This window comes from Myzus persicae, unplaced genomic scaffold (assembly GCF_001856785.1).
Source record: "Myzus persicae strain clone G006 unplaced genomic scaffold, MPER_G0061.0, whole genome shotgun sequence".
In the NCBI taxonomy this organism is placed as follows: Eukaryota; Metazoa; Arthropoda; class Insecta; order Hemiptera; family Aphididae; genus Myzus; species Myzus persicae.
The window spans coordinates 4,653-23,548 of record NW_019100621.1 but is presented as its reverse complement, the minus strand read 5'-3'; the positions used below and the strand labels follow the sequence as shown (position 1 = coordinate 23,548).

Sequence of the window (18,896 nt, the reverse complement as noted above, 5' to 3'; positions counted from 1 at the left end):
TTATATTAATTCTTTACAACAAATCGCCATTTTATTATCATTTAATACTTTTGGTGTGTTATTTTCAGTGTTTTGTGTGCAATTATTAGCATTTTTTAGGATAGGGACTAGACTGGCCATCTGTATTACACTGTCGTTTGTCAATCTGATTGTACCTATGATATATTGATATATGTATATCTGTGTCAGTGTAAATTAAACTCTTACTATTATTATTATTTTTATGTATTGTAACCAGCAACACAAATTAATCAATTTAGATTAATTTAACTATATATTATATTATATCGGCTCAAATAGCTGCATAGTATACTACGTTTATAAGTTTTGCCAAAAGGGCCTTCGTTTATATACTGTGTGTTATTTAAAACAGTATTATAGCGCAACTCGATTATCAAAATCTGTGTTATAGTTGTATTCCAGTTTTTAATTCATATAACTGTATAAATACATATTTAATACTAAATGTTCACCTAGGTAAAGAAATGAATTTGTTATTTTAATATAATAAAAATTAGTCTCATATTATTTATTTAAAAGTTAGATGTTCTTTATCTAATAAAGGTAAATGCAAAATGTATTTGTATTCATCTGTATCAAGATGAATTTATATAAAATTATGTATATCTTATCTAGATGAAATTGACGTTATCAATTATAAACACAGAAAATGACCAATAAATGTAACAGGAATATGTGTAAATATGATTCAGTATAATAAATATACAGCTATACATTTCATTAATTTAAACTTTTTTATTCGTGTTTACATTTTAAGAGAAGATTACATAATATAATACTAAGACTCCAACACTTCAAAATCAATGTCATTTGTACACGATAATATCATTGCAACGCTATAGAAACATTTTTCCAAGACGTTGAGATATTATTATATTTCGGGTTTATAGGATATTGATGTACAGACATAAAATAGTATTACATTAAAACAGGTATAAGATGTTTAGCAAATGTTTCTAGGCGCTGTTATCATTACAACTTAAATCGTATTGAAACATGAAGTGCATGGTAGGTATATGACGCAAGTGAAATAAATATTTACATAATAACTCATATATTAAACTAGATATCACACCTTTATCAGAAATAATACAACTGTGATCCTGCAAAAACAAAATATTGCAACATGGTTAACATTGAAACATTTGTGGTAGCATTTGTGTCACACTTATTCCCAACAATTTATTAGGTACCTATCTACGTTCTTTAAAATCAGTTATTATTCAACCAACAATAATTGTATATTGCATTATACTTTTTATAAAATAGAAAAATAAATTTTAATTTTAGAGGCACCATGTACATCCAATTTTTAATTCTATGGCTATATTTCCAAACAGTTCACAGCGAAATGACAAGATGTCAAATAGGTAATTAATAAGTAAATTGTGTAACTATTTATTAAAATTAAAATAAATATTTTTTTGAAATTTGTTAAAATATTGACGAACAAAAAAAAAATTAGATCAATAAAAATCTGATTTTATAAATCGAACACCACAAAAGTATTTATTGTCATTATTAATATTCCGAATACATCCGTGTATTTTTATTTTTAAACGTAGCTTATGACATAAATTATTGTAATAAACAATCTGTTTAGGTGGATTACATGACGAAGATATATGCAAAACACTAATTGATGGTAAAATGATCGTTAATATATATGCTACAAGTTGACTGTACAGTGTATCTGTTAAGTTTTGGATTATGTTTGTATATCTAAATAATATTTTGTGTAGATATAAGTAGGTAGTATTATGTAGTGCCTACATGGTTGTCCTGAACTGCAATTTGTAAAGGGGGGCCCTAGATTGAGAGACTGTAGATCTATCAATTTTCTGACTCAAACAATTTTTTTCTTGCTGTGTTTGAAAACCATTACTAATTTATTTTGTACATTCAATAATTGTTTACCTTACATATATATCTTTATTAAGCTAACTATAATTTATATTTTTTGAGCTGTAAATTCAAAGTTAAAAATATCAACAATGTATAATACTTTTACATTACCCGCCATGATTTTAACCGAATTTGTTAGTCAAATTTACTTTCGAAATTCTAACTTCTCCCACTTATAATATTGTGGTTTTTAATTTTAATTAACCACAACTACTGATGAGGAACTTTCTATTCAAATTTTAAGTTTTTTTGAGAAATTTTAAAAGTAGTTCAATTTCAACTGTAAAAAAAAGTAATGAAATTGGTCTTATGCTTAAAAATGGCACAAACAGACTTAAAATATTTTTGAAATTGTATAATGGTAAGAAAATTTAAACAATCCTAGACATTCGTTGAAAACTGCATATACCTATCTACGGTATGGTTATTTTGTAATAATATATAATAAATATCGGTTTCGTTCACATTCAATTTGAATAAAAAGAGTGGCGTTCATGTATCGATAACTAAATATGAACATGAACGTATGAACGTGTGAAGCTACCTGATTATCTAATTGCCTCTAATAACTCTATTCCTAACATGAACAGTTCATCTGAAGTTGAACGTCTCGTCTCTAGGCCCGATTTATTACCAGAATCTCAATACACGCTTAAATACTGATTTACGTTAGATTTATAATATAGACTAACGTTGTTGTTCATTTTACGCATCGAATTTGTTGAAGTAAATCTAACCTTGTTTCTGACTTTTGTTCGTAAATACTGAGAAATGTTTTCCACATTTCAAAGCATTTTCACAAATATTAAATTTTGTAATTGATCATTGTCCACTGGAAAAACAGTACGTTTTTGACAGTTACCATCAGCTTTATTCAAGTGGTTTATCGAGCTTTAAAATCTAGTTCTAATTTGCTCGTTAGTTTCTTTTTAAGTCTTTGTTTTACTAGAACTAAGCTTTTTCTACTCTCTCATAATTATTAACCTTAACTAAAGTGAGTGGAGAATATGACTTTCGTTTGAAATTTTCACAAAGTATAATTTTGCACATTTGATACTTTTGTTATTTTAACTGAATCGTCGATCTTGGCTTTAACTGTTTATATAACTTCGAAAAATGACAAAATCGACTTGAATAGAGAGTAGTTCCTTTGGAGATTCAGTTTATAGTGTTTATACAGATAATTTTTTTGAGCCTATAACCTGATGAATTCAGGATTATGTTTGTATATCGGTCTAGATACATATAACTACACTATGATAAGTAATATTTTCTAACTCACAACGTAAACATAAGTTATACTATAATTCAATGCCTATAGTACGCTAAAAGTCTGTCTTATGTACACAAAATCTATTGCACAGATGGCATGATTCAACAACATTTATTACGCATATGGTGTGATTTAACAAATTGCGGAAAAACAACTATGTTGTTATTATTGCACAATACGATGTTTCTTTTTATACAATATTAAATTATACTCAATTGTATCATGTTCTGTGAACTATACTTCATACTTTCAATTATATCCTTAATAATTAATTTAGACTCTATAATTTCACATCGAGTAATTGTATTTAATATTATCAGTATATTATTATTCATACTATATCATACATATAAGTATATATATTATATATATGTAAAAACCAGATATTTGATGCTAATGATCTCAGGAACCACTCGTGGTATAGTCTTGATTTTTTTTCGTCAAATGATAAACTAAATCGTGCCAACACATGGTTGAAAACCATTTTAACAAGTTCCCAGAACAGGCCAAGGAGTATTGTACTCACGTAAACGATAGTAAATGTTGTCAGCACTATGCATATCTAATTGTTAGTAGAGCAGAGTAAAGAGTAGGTCTACATGGGAGATACCAGGGTAGCATATAATATTCAGACGTGAACTGGCTGAGTGAGTAGAAGCACCTTCGCACCAGCAGACTCTCTGAAATTTATCCACACAACTATTATTCACCCAGTTTACAGCATGTGATAAACCAATTCTGTGTTATAACCAACATATCCTTTATAAGTTCCTTACACTTATTCCACCACTGTATACACATCAGCATCTGCAAAAAGCGATGACAAACATAATAAAAAAAATACAAATCATTGTATAATCAGTACATTCATTGCTCCGCTCAGAATCTAAAAGAAATCTTGTGAATATGTATAAAAACTAATATCATGCATCAAGATAAGATATTAAAACATTCAAAAGTAAAGATTTTGTTTTTTACAGAAAGTGTTTTGAATAGATACTATATAGGTAAGTAAAATTACTGGAAACGTGCATTAAACTATGTAGATATATTAGGTTAAGTAAAATAAGAGGCCATAATAATAATAAGAGCCCGTGTATGAAAAAATTATGATATTATAATAAATATTATTAGTATTTATTACTCATTACTATTTGAAAATTATAATTATGTTTTTTTTGGAATTTGATCATATTTTAAATAGCCAGTTGTGTTCAATTAATATTTCATTAATATGAATGTAACTTGCGACAATTACCCAGTTGTATGGCCTCATGCGCACCCTGTAGAATCAGAGAGCACTTAGCTCGTGGTTTACGAGCTAAGCCAGTGGTGCCTTTGAACGTTCGTCAGCCGTTCTTGTAGGTTTTAAGAGGACGCTACACCCGCATGTATTTTCTCCGTCTTACAAACGTACAACATATCAAAAACTGTTTTGCTCGAAATAGAACCACTCAAGCTGTAGTCCGAGCAAAGCAACCAAAGTTTCACACTACAAACACGAACACTTTCACTGACAACATCGTTTTTATTTTTTCGATATCACAAATACAAGAAAAGTTCTTATTGCCTATTATTAATTATTTCAAACTTTAATAACTTTTCTTGTATTTGTTATATCGAAAAAATAAAAGCGATGTTGCACAGTAAAAGCTTTCGTGTTAATAGTGTGAAACTTTGGTCACATAGCTTGGACAACAGCTTGAGTGGTTCTATTTCGCGCAAAATAGTTTTTGATAATATGTTGTACGTTTGTAAGACGGAGACAGTTAAGTACATGCGGGTGTAGCGTCCTCTTAAAATACAAAAAAAATACATTATTTATTATCAGTGAGGCATGTATGGAAATTATTGAATAAAATCAAGTTTTTTGATGAAAATAATATTTGATTATTTTACATGTTCAACTATTAAGGATTATTTCTTGGGTGGTGAGAAGGGGGGGGGGGGGTTAACATGTATATGGGTATATTATACCTGTAAATATGATAGTAGGAATAATATTTAATATATATATTATAGACCAGGCGTGCCCAACCTTTTTCAACTTGCTGGCCACATTCAAAATTTATATTTATACTGCGGGCCGTACATGCTTCACGGGTTTTTTTTTGTTCATTTCGATAACATATAATAGACTAGTCATTGGTATATCTATTGTACATTTTATTGAATAAAATATTATCTTTGTTCACTTATCGAATTTATGACTCATAAATCGTATGTGTTTTTAAGTTCTCAATATTTCCACGCTATAGTTGTTGGTTTGTTTTCGTCAACAACAATAATTTTTTTTTACACCTATACAAATTTCTAATTTTTATAAAATGGTCACGGGCCGGTTGGAACACCTTTGTGGGCCGGATTCGGCTCGCGGGCCGCGGGTTTTGCACGCCTGTTATAGACAATACAAAATGTGGTCAGAGGCTGAAGTCAAATGCATATAAATAATGAACGCACTTAAGATTTATGTGGAGAAATTCATGTTTTGGGGAAATATTGTATATGTTTGTTATGATGGCAATGCAATACCCAGCATTAGATAACCGTTATGGTCTCCAAACATAGGGTAAAGAGGAGTGGGTGAAGTATTATTGTAGAATAATAACATTATCTCAGCAGACAAAATAATATATCAAATAAATTGATAACTAAATAATTTTAGTTTATGAATTGTTTTTATTGGTTTAAAAGATAAATATCTTAAACGTTCAAATAGTTTGGTGGTTGGGTATAAATTTTGTGATGACTAAAACTATAATAAAAAATAAATGGAATTAAAATTTTAGGTAGTTTTGAATGCAAAATAAGTAAGTGATATTCAAATTAATAATTCTAAGTTTCATCTGATTATTATAATCAATAAGTTGTAGACCACCAATGATTTAACTAAAATATAAGTAACATCTATGTTAAATCTCTACTCAGTGTATCAAAAAATCCCTACCTTTTTATTGTGAAATCGCATATACAATTTTTTAACTTTAACGATAATTCTTTGGTTCCTAGTCATTTATATTTGTTCTTTTGATTTGAGATCTACATTACCACTTTCATTTGGTTTTCGCAGAATGTATCGAACATCATTCGTTTTTTTGTAATGATTATAATGATCATATCAATAAATATACAATGATCCACATACATATTTATTTTATTTAATATAAACGCATAGAGTTTAAAAAAAAAACCATCTACTCAAGCTAGAATGAATATGGGAATGGTATCGCGGTTATGTTAGGTTAGGGAGTTGTATCTTCCTCGATGTTGATTTTGTGGTGTGCGATCGAGGTGAATTATTAATTTTAATTTTCCCAAAAGAGAGTTGGTTTCTAAATTGTATTTGAAACTGCGTAGGTGTGTATTCGTTAGAGCTTTTTAATATAGATTTAAATATAATTATTAAATATATATTTAATATAACTGATTGATCAAATATGTTTTTATAGTAGTTCCCATGTTTGATCGCAAAAAATATTTATCTGCATCAGAAATGAAATATATCTGTAAAAATGTCGAGCTTTGATCTTTTGTAGAAAGAAGACTACCAATTAAATGATAAATCTGACCCTCCATCTTAAAAGTAGGCATACAGTTTCCTTTGCGAATTTTGTTGGCACCGAACCACTTAATTTGAAATAGTGTATTAACGTATATTATTCTAAAAATGAGTAGAATACGGATAATCACTTGTCAATAGACTTTTTACAGGTTGTAGTGACTCTTCAATATCAGGGAGAATCACTTTACATGCAGAACAACACATGTTAGTTTATCGCTCTATTATTTTGCAAAACATTTAGGACTGGTTTTACTCATTGCTTCAATTGTTTCTGTGTTCTGTTTTTTTTAATCGATGCTTTGATCATAATTGAAAAGTGATCAATTACTGTGAAGTGCGCTTCGATTGCGCTTTATAGATGTTCGTTGTTTCTGTGCCATAGCAGTAAGCCTCTCCCTATCATATATTTTCGACATATTCTGCCATGGTTAGCCAGTCGCTGATATCTTTTGGTGCTAGATTCTTTATACTTGATAGGTATTGAAATTAATTAAATACTTAGATTTGTTTTGTTAACAATAAAGTAAAAGGAGTACTAAGGTAGGTACTATAGGTACGTTAAAGCAATTTAATTCGTTATTTGCTCAAATTGTTTTTGAATAAATAAATAATGTAAAAACAAATTTTAGTATAAATATTGGTGCTACATGTATTGGTTACACTGATGAGAAGTATAGCAGTACAGAAATTCTTATCATTTAGTTAGAAGAATGAAAAGGTTCTTAACAGTAAACTTTTTTTCTTCTTATGAACTTTTTTTCCAAGTTTTTTGTTTTTTTAAATGCGTGAATGTTTAATAATTAATTCTCACAATGTATGTAACACTTATTGTATTCATTTATTAATTCAAATTATAGTTATATTCATAAGTTAACCTGAAAAAAAAATATTAACTGTCAAAGTTAAAAATCACTCTGCTGACTATTGGATATTTTGACATAGAACCTTTTCATTCTCAGCCCGCAATATATTATACTCCAGAACAACAGACGCGGGGTACTTGAAGCACTGTGTGCTCCTCTATTCGTACTTTCGTTTACGTATTCCGAGCTACACCAAACTATATTTAATAACAAATATAAATCCAATCAAATTGAAATATTCACTTCAGTCTTGTCTATCGACACACCCACGTATTTTAAAATATGTATTAATATATCCATATATTGATTCGATAGTAGTCAGATACTAATTTAGAAAAATAATACCTTGGTACCTAACCAAGAAACATGTTACCACAGAATATAAATCATATTAAATAAATGTTTGGTGCACGATTTAACGACGACCCTAGATAAGATCGTTTTAAAGTGGGAATAAAATTAAATGACCAAGACAGCTGGAATATTTACCACAGACACTTGCAAAGTGATGTGCGGCAAAATATAGAAGGTGGATTTATAGTAGGTAAAAGAATCAGAAGGCACCGGGATATCTTATTACATACAAGCGCTAGTTGTGAATTTTCTCAAAAATAAAAAAAAACTTTTTCATGCTCTGTTGGGCAACCATACTATTTTCAATCGTGGTTTGGTTAAAGTGAGGGCTTTAAGAAAATGTAATTAATTTGAAAAATATTGTAAAATGTACCATTTCAAAAATGATTTTTTTGTTTTCTTTAGCTGGAAATGAAAGTAAGCTTTTAATACTTATTATAAAGTCTTAAAAATTAAGAGAAAATATCATTGTAAAACAAAAATATTGGAATTAGGATCATTACCACTCCACCTTCAGCTGGTTTGTGAATTGCTTAAGTCACAGATATGCATATTATATCACGAAGTTTCTGACATACTTATTTAGTTCATCGTGTATATTGTATACTATACATTATATAGTTTGTAGATTATACATAGTATAAATTATTGTGGTACATACAATACATTGTAGTATTCAATTGTGTGCCGTGTGATGTCAAACGTTACTTGTTCAAAAAATGTATTTTAGATGTTAAAATTAATGTAATACATAACATTATTATTATTCGAATTACTTATAGAAAATAAATATGATGTGTATGACAAGCCCTACAGTAAGTACGAATACAATTCTCAATATGTCAGTATAACTAAAAATGTTTCAATCATTAATTCGTCGTCCTAATTTCTTAATTCGCCGATGTCATACCTCCAACATGTATAATAATAATAATTTAAAAATAATCTAACACTAGGTCTTAAAATTATACACCGACGATTTCACTGAGGATAAACTTATGAATTTTAGTTATGTTTCTTTATCATGAGCTGCGTTTTTTTTCTTCATTTTAATCACAAATAATCCCAAAATCGAAAAATGTAGTTACCTACGATAATTGCGAATTAAGATGATGCAATATATATTTAACAGTTTATACCTAACCATATACTATATGAATTACGGTTTTATTTTATAAATATATGTATATATATATATATATATATATATATATAAACATTTATAATAAATACTAAAATACTGTACATTTATAAATGATACAACTTTTAAACTCTATTATACATTAACATCAAATTAGTCTAGAGATAGATCAAACACAAAAATATGAGCTAGAACTGAAATTTTTAATAGTATGTCGAACCGAATGCAAACTCAACAATTCAGTGGCGTGTCAGAGTCTAACCGAACATTTTGTTCAACATCGAACTGTATCTGTACCAAACATATTTTCTTTTAATAACTGTGAACGAATGTTTTGAATTAAAGATAAAGTCAAACTGATTAGTTTAATGTCAAACCATAAATATGATCACTTTAATATTTCAATATATTCAATTTTTCAAATTTCAGACAGTTAAAACTCTAAAAATGACATATTATTTTTTAGTTTTTAGAAGTCAAAATTATACTTTGAATACCTAACAATTGTAAAAGTAAAAATATTTTCATACAAAGTTTTCTTTTTATTAGAGAATTTTGAAGAAAACACAAACAGTCCAAGTAAATACTAAATTATTTAAATTATTCTATTTCAATATAAGCAGAAACTAAATGTTAGACGTAGTTTAAAATATAAACAAAAAAAGGTAGACAGGACGTGTTACTGTTTACCGCTCTGCTATACAGTAGTTGTCTGGCATGGCATTGTATCATTTTAATAGATAAATTTTATTTGAATTAAATTATAAATCATTGCGTACAAAAAAATGATTTTGAGTGGAGACTTTGTGTTATTGTATAATATTTGTATACATAAACAGATGTAATAATTGTAAAAAAAATATTGAAAATCGAAAGTATCTTATAGTTATAAATAGCATAACTATTCATTGAATTTTATTTTTTCGATTAAAGCATAGAATTAGTTCTGAATCTTCTATTAAAACTTTTGAAACTTTAGGTATGTCTTTAGTATATACTATCGTAATTTGCTGTAGAAATGTTATCGAAAATCGTCGTCGGTCATTTGAGTCAATTCCGACATCCAGAATATTCGATACCCCCTCCTGCGAACTCAATATTTTTGTCAATGCCGTCTCACCGCCAACGCTATGAACTAAATATTATACTAATCTCCGTTGCAAGGGCGCAACGGCACCATTCCGTCTCGGCGATTTCAGGATTATCAAGTCCGGGTAAATGGGCCCGTAGACGAACTAGCGAGCTTATTGTATTAATTCGTAGTTAGTTAGGTTGTGTTGTGAAAACTAAAACTAAAATGCCTTTTTTTTACAAATTGTATGTGTCGAGTATCCGTCGAACCCGTTGCTCGTCGCACGTTTTAGCCTTTAGTTGCCTGTTGCGGCTGTCACCACGTGGATCGACACTTAACCGCTACAAAGAGCGTCTAATGGCATCACTGTCAGTGGCAGTGATTAGTGGCGAAGCTTGGGTTTGGGATTAGGGTAGACAAATTTAAAATAATATTTTTCAGAAAGAAATTATTTAAGCGATAAAAAAAATTTAAACGGAAAACAACAACTAAATAGTCTAAAATATGTTTAAAAGATTCATCAATTTAAATATAAAATATGAATTATTATAAATACACTGCTATTAAAATTAAATACGTATTATACTATTATTATTATTGCTCACTATATAGATACGAATAAGAAAAGAATATTACTATATTATATCCGATGGCGCAGCGCGACAATCGCGACGGTGACGTCGATAATAAATATGGAGGATTGTGGTAATTACGAACGGCGAGACGCGTCTCATAGCGTACATACTACATAGAAAACCCCACTCTGATTAACATTCCCCCTGTACCCGCGCGCCCATATTTGTGAGACGTTGCGTCGCAACGTCTATTAATTAGATAATATACATAATACCATATTTGGAATGACCGATCGCCAGCTCGTACGCACGGCCATATCGCGCGCCTCTAATCTATTTTAAGAAATCCATAACTGTACATCACGTCAACACTACAACGAAAAACCGATTTTAACAAATACTAAAACCACTGCTTTAGATAGAATGGTTGCACAACGAGTCATTATTTTGTGATCTCCAATTGTTCTTATCAGATAACTGTTAAGAGTTACGTTACACCGCTATCTAGTTGCTTAACATATACATCATCAAAATTGTATTCTTATTTTATATTGTTGTATATGTATTCAAAAAGTACTAATTAGTAATTTACAAATTTTATGGATAATCCGATAATCCATTAAAGTTTCAAACTCATCAAATTATGAAATGAAAAATACAAAGAATAGGCTATCCACACAAATTTCTAAATTATCAGAAAAAATAGTTAAATATAAAGATGTATTATATAATTAAAATAAAATAATTTTAATTCATACTTTAAGGCAATCTTGATTAATTTTTGCAATAAGTACATAGTGGAATCCACAATTATGTAGTTGTGTAATCAAATCAATTGTTGATACTATGTTTACCCTTAGACCTTCAGCTGTATTTGAACTAAGAAACTCATCATCTTTTATAAGTTTTTTGTTTAAATTAGACTCCCATTCATTTAATAATTTTAGTGCATCTTTTAATACCTTAAAAAAAAATTATTTTGTTAAGACCGTAAAGATTGGTAATTTTGATCATGAAAATTGTATAGTTACTATAAACAAATATTTCAAAACATAACTATCTAAAATACTTTCCTTATAATAAAAGTAGAACACACATATCATTATAATCATGCAACATGTACATACAAACATGCAACACTTTGTTAAGTTGGATAGAACTGTCTTTGTATCCTTCCAGTACCTTAAAACATAATAATCAATTAGAGATTTTTACTTTTATTTTAACCAAAGTACTTATTACTTACTATAATACTATTGTACTATACTACTATATAACATGACTACTATTAAAAAGAATATTAAGTTGGTTATTATTATATTTTTAGTTATTACACATAATTAAATAATTTCCTGTTAGATAAACCACAAATGTTATGACATCATTAACATACAGCATACAACTTTAATGAAACCTCTAAATCATTGCTTTTCTCCTTAATTCCTTCAGCTGGAAATTTCTTATTAAGAGCCTAAAAAGAGTTTCGGACACACAATGTGACTCACGAATTGCACAATAATGAGGCATAATGACCAAAAAGACAATAAACGTAATTGAATATTCACAAAACCAACTATCAAACACAGCCTACAGTCATGAGGTTTCGTTTACAAAATAATACATAAATCTAACATTGTCATATAATTATTGTATAGATAGAGCATGAGAGCAGTGATTCGTGATGATAATAATTAAGTTACTTATTAACTCAATTATATTATATTTATATTTATATTTATTATTGAAAATTCAATAATTTCATATTATGGCGGGAAATGTGAATATTTTAATACTGTAGTTCCAATTACGGATTTAGATATTTCTATCTAAAGCCGTGGTTCCAATTAACAACCACCAGGAGCGTCAGTAGTAGTTCACTTTTTCGTATGTTAGATAAGAACTCTCGTACACCTCGTTCTAACATTGCGTAGTATAGCCCGATGTACGACCATTCTATCTAAAGCCGTGACTAAAACATATACATCATATATTTTATAATGTAAAATAAAATTCACATTATCTAATATTAAATAAAATAAAATATTTATTTGTTTGTCCCGTGTTCTAATTTCTAAATGGGGAGACGTTGTCCCTTTGTCTCCTATGACGCTTCGCCACTGGCAGTGATGGTAGAAACTAGGCCTCCGAGGAGACCGCTGATATCATTTTAAATTGTGTATCAATACTAATATTATTTTGTTTATCCGTACTATTTACTATTTAGTATAATGTTACCTTGTACGTATAAGTTATTAGTGGGCGCCCATCCTTATATTGTCTTGATGTTCATTCGTAGTATATCATTTTTTTTTTTGGTTGATATCACGTTAATATCAAGGCGGTGCTTCTGGCCAGTCATAACAAACACTTAGTGTTTATTTATTTATAATCAATATAATGAGGGGTCTACTCGCCTCCTTGGGCTGCCTTGCGGTGCCTAGCGCAATTCGTCCATGGTAATCAGAAAAGGGATTTTGTTGGGGCTAATTTAATTATTGAGTGTAGCCGAGTCGGTCGACATCGTCTGGGTCGGCAGTAAGGATTCGCAGCATTCATCTTATGAGTACCATTGTGTTCAATTTTCAATTTTTTTTACTAAGAGAAAAAGTTTTTTGTCTAGAATAATATTTAAAAAATTAAAAAATTCGAAAAATGCACTAAAATGCAACAGTGCTTAACAAAAAATAATGAACAAAAGGTATTGATTCCTCAATAGCTTCTAGCTATTGATTCCAGGAAAGTTTTAAATTTGATGCTTAGAATAACCTTCGAGTTATCTGATCCCCAAAACATAACAATCTTTCGTAAATTAATCACACAACCATTTTTTACAGCAATTCACACAACAAAACCACTAATAAACAGTTCGATAGTTTGAAGTTTAAGATAATTTTTTTGTAGTTGGTGACGCATAATATTATTTAAAAATAATTTAACGAGATCGCTCAAACAATTGTGTATGTTATTTATTATTCACTGTTGGATATGAGTGAATCACTTTTGGACAACCACTTCTAAATACCTCACACTTATAATTTTCACATACAATGTTCATGATGTCCAAGTACTTTTTTTTGGATTCTTGTGAAGTCAATTTTTGATGTTGGAATTAGTATTAAAATTATTAGCAGTGAATTTTGAATATATGGTTTGAATGTACATTAACTATCTAAATTATTCGAAAGTACTCTGACGATGTTTAATTAGTCTTAATACAAAATGTTTGAGATTAGGTAAAAGGATTTAAAGTGATTTGTGATATTCTGAGTACTTTATTTTTATAAATTTGTTCCTTGAATCAATTTATATTTTTACCTACATGTGTAGGTATGTGTTGCGTGATATAATTTGGTTTGGTAAAGTTTTGTAGAATAAATATAGTTTTAAAGTTTTGATACAAAATAATTTAACAACTGAACGATAAATGTTTCTTTTATTATTTATTATTTATTATTCTTAATGCTTTGTTATATTATTTATTTTATAGCTGTAGAACAAAAAAAAAATGTATGGATGTTAGGTTAGTATAAATATGGTGTACTTGTTAATTCATGTCTTATGGTAAACAATTGACTGCACTACAGTTTATCGTAAATATAGCTTTAAAGATGGCATATTACATCTAATTTGTAATACAAGCATTACAGTTTTAAACGTATGAATATTATCTATTTAAACTAAAACAAAACTACTATAATTTTTAATTATAAGTTTAAATTTGAAATTTGTTTCATTTATATATACATATGTATATATAAACATTTTTAATCTAAGAAAAAAAAATATTTTTGAATATACCTGTAACTAGAATGATATATAGAGAATTATTCAAATAAATATGTATTCAAATGAAAAATTACTATTGAAAATATTATTTTACCATCAATTGTAGTGAGGTAAATTGTAATTGCGATCAATTATTTGTGGTAAATTATTTATTTTCAATTAACCTCACCTAACCTATAAACCCTACTTTATTTAAGTTCATTCGTGTTGATAATGATTATTGACTGTTGAACTGACTGTTATTTTAATAATCCAACCTAAATAATTATTTGGACGAAGTCGAGAAGTGTCAAGTGTGTATGATGGTGTTTTGGTAAATTGTATACTATGTATTTAATTACTTTAATATGTATTTTACGTTCATAAATTGGTATAGATACTAATTAAATAATATTTGTATGTATTGAGTGATAAAATATGTGACTGAAAAAGGTAATGGTTGAGTGTTAAGCACACTAATGATCATGTATTACTAACTCAAGTATACATGAAATACATGCATGGAATTAAAGAACTCTTGTATATATATGTGATTTTTGTTAGCTAATAAAATAATCTAAATCTAGCAATAGTAACAAAATTAGTAAATATACCTAAATGTACAATTGTTTTATTGTTGATCTTACAGCTTTGGGAGTATTAAAATCAAATGTAAATAAAACATTCGAAGGTTAGTAAACACACAAAAGTTTAATTTTACAATTTATAGTTTTTTATATACATCAAAATTGTTTTTATAGTATATACATAAAAAAATATTCAATTTGTACACGATCCGATTGTGTATGCTGAATAAATCTATTTTAATTCTAACGTAGTAAGTAATGTATGAATCAGGGACTGGAACCTTTTGAATTTCTGATTAAACAAATCAGTCCCTGGAGGAGATAAAGAATTTAAAAATTCAGTTGGATAATGTATCGCCTCCTCTGTATCCAAAACATTGTCAACGGAATAGTACACTTTTGTTGGTGCATTGAATTTTAACAGTATCATGTCATTTATTTTATTGACTCGATCGTTAGTTGGTGACAATATTGCCTTTTCTTGAAACTAACTTGATGTCTTAGGCCCGGTTTTTCAGTCATATTTAACTGCTAGTTAAAGACATTTAACTATCAGTTAAATTTAACAGAGAGTTAACTGAAACTTTTCAGTTTATCAGTTAATGGTTAAACATAACTTTAGTATAAAGTGTTGGATAAGTTATCTATTACTTTTTCTACTAGTTAAACGTTTAACTGGAGGATTAAAACATAGAGTTTATATTATATTATTATATTATATTACACTCGAGACACTGTCTTTGAAATCTTATAAAATTGCCACATCGCAAGAGAAATTTGTGCACAGGGCGATAATTTGCATTCGGTGTAAGGTGTATACAAAATAAGAAAATCAAAAATTGCTAAGTCAAAAAACTGGTTTTTGTGTGTATCAAGTCGGTCAACCCAAGTGAAATTCGATTTATACATGAATGAATTAATAATCACTAATCATAATATTTATTGCTCTTATTCAAATATCTCCATGATTTTCTTGCATTCAAAATAGTGCTTAATATGCTATATGGAACGAAATAAAAAAAAATCCCAAGCACATCTATAAATCATTAGAGGAACCACAATTCCATATTTAAAGTTCATATATTTTTGTCATTTAGTGTAACATTAAACAAAATATGGGTTAAATCTGGGGATTTTTATATTATTTTACTGAAAAGATTGGGCTACTTGTGTGTGTTGAAATTTTATTTTGTTGAACAGATGGCGTCACTATGTATTCTTACAACACCCTGTTTTCATGTTTATGGGTTGAGTGTAATATGCCATAAATCATATGCCCATGATCATTAATGGATTCCTATGATAAAATATTTCAAAACAATTTTATAAAAATGTGTATATGGTTTTATAACTATTTAATGTATTATTCATTACGAACAGATTCCGATACAGAAAGTAACATTATTTTGTTTAGTAAGTATGAAATTTAAATTCTATTAAATTCAGCTTAAAAATAAGTAATAATTTTAAATGTATGTGTATAATATTGGCATAAGGCATAACTAGGTTTTATTATTTTCATGGACTTGATTCTACGAAAATCAAGTTTAAAAAAAAGTGGTTACCGCACAGCTGTACACTGTATAGTAGGTTACAAGTGGTAATGGATGGCGTAGGATAAGAAGTAATGATTCAAAAGTCATTGAACATGAAAAACGGTTCTGAGATAGTCTGTCAGTAAGCCTATATTATGATAATATTTTTAAATTGCAACAAAATAACTAAGATTGTTATTTTTTGTTTAAATGTATAATGCGTCAAAATTTTAACTTAAAATAGCCATACAAAATCTAAAAAACGTATGGGGATAAATTATTTTAAATTAATTATCCTTAGTGAACATTTTGTAGATTTTTATGTAGACAAAAAATTTTGGAAGAATTTAGTCAATTTTTAAAATTGTAATGTATAAATAAAAATGAATCTACTTGATTATTCGTTTTTGAGTTGCAACAAATAAAGAAATCGTTCGATCAAAAAAATTGACTTTCAAGCAATTTTTTTTTCTTTTAGGCATAAATACTTATAAGGAACCTTGAATTCAATTTTCAAATCTTAGATATAAATAGAAAATTGTTGATGAATTTCTAACTCAAAATAATTTGAGAATATTGTCGAATTTCTAACTTCAGACGCTCATAATAAAAAAACGATAAAATATAAAATATGATATGTCATACAGGTATATGAATAGATAAAGTTAGATGCATACATACAATATATATATAATGGTTAATTGGTGAAGTTTGTATTGTTTGCATTGACTTAAATTGTGATGTCCAGATTGGTTAACTAATTTTTGACACTACTGTAACCTTTTGGATGTAATCCATTGTATGTTGAACATTGAACATTGAACATTCCTTTATAATGTGAATGGATATAATGTGAAATCCCTCTAGGACGTTTTGGCCCTGCCGTTTTGGCGCTAACCCGGTTTGGCGCTAGCCGTTTTGGCGCCAACTAACCTAATAGAATTTGTATCAAAAATATATAGTAAAAATAAATAGTTTTAAAACATTATTACAAGGTAATATAGTCAAAATATAAATATATAGTCAAAGTATAAATATAAATATNATATAAATATATAGTCAAAGTATAAATATAAATATATAGTAAAAATAAATAGTTTTAAAACATTATTACAAGGTAATATAGTCAAAATATTATTACATTAAAAATAGTTACCCTAATAAACATTGTTTGCAATGCCTCTTAAAAATAATAAAATTCTATTTTTATCATAATTAGACATTAATTTTAAAATTCTTTTATCATTATCAATGTATTTCTTCTTTTTTTTTTTTTTGGACTTCCACCAGTAACTAATTGTTCATAAAATACGTCTCTTCCTGTTTGGATTTTTTTAAGGCAATTTATAAATGACCATATTGTTGGATTAGTAACCCCCATTTGAATATTTAAACGCCTATTAGCAGCTTCAGCGTGATTATTTGTGCGGTTTTGGTTTGTTAACACTCTTTGATATAAATTTTATATTTCTTGAGGAAATTGTGGTGATCGACGACCCACTTTTCTTCTATTTTTTCTTCCTATATAATATTATTCGAACCATTCAAGTAACGGAACAATGTCGTCAGGTAAATCATCAGCCTGACATCAGCAAGCAAATCTGTTGCCACGTCCAGATCTTCAATTGGTACAAATGCTAATGAAATTATCATTTCTACCATCACAGAAAAATTAGCATCATTGTTATAATTATATATCATTCCTATGTCTCCCATTTTTTTCCGAAAATTTTTGGTTAAATGATAATAACATCCATGTACGTTTACTTGAGGAAACGCTTCTTTAATTGCACTAATAGCAGCAATTTCAAAATCAATAGAAATTGAATCTGGCAATAATCTTGGATTTAGATCGATCAACATTGTAAATAATTTGCGATAAGTTTCACCTTTTTTATTTGGTAATAGTGCGTATATTGTTGGATGAATACCACCTACGTCTTCTTCCAAAATAATGTATACTTGCGAAAATAATGAAGGACTAACACTAAATGTTCCATCAACAAACCATGTCTAGGAACGTTCCAAAATATTTAATCCCGTTTGGCTTCCAAATATTAAAATTCTATTAATTTCTTTACCACTATCAGCTAATAAAAATTGTTCTTGGATACCTTCTTCTGGCGAATAAGTTTGATACATTTCAGGTATTTCTAATGAAATCAGATCCAAAGGTGCTGGTGGATCAATCTTAGCAACTCTCCTTTTTCTTCTGATTTGCTTTTTTAATGCATCGTTATTTG

General features: G+C 28.4%; 1 pseudogene; it reads right to left on the bottom strand.

Annotated features, from left to right (window-relative positions):
* Positions 1 to 17,867: 17,867 nt before the first annotated feature.
* On the bottom strand, positions 17,868 to 18,516 carry LOC111037264 (annotated as a pseudogene).
* Between the last annotated feature and the right edge of the window lie 380 nt (positions 18,517 to 18,896).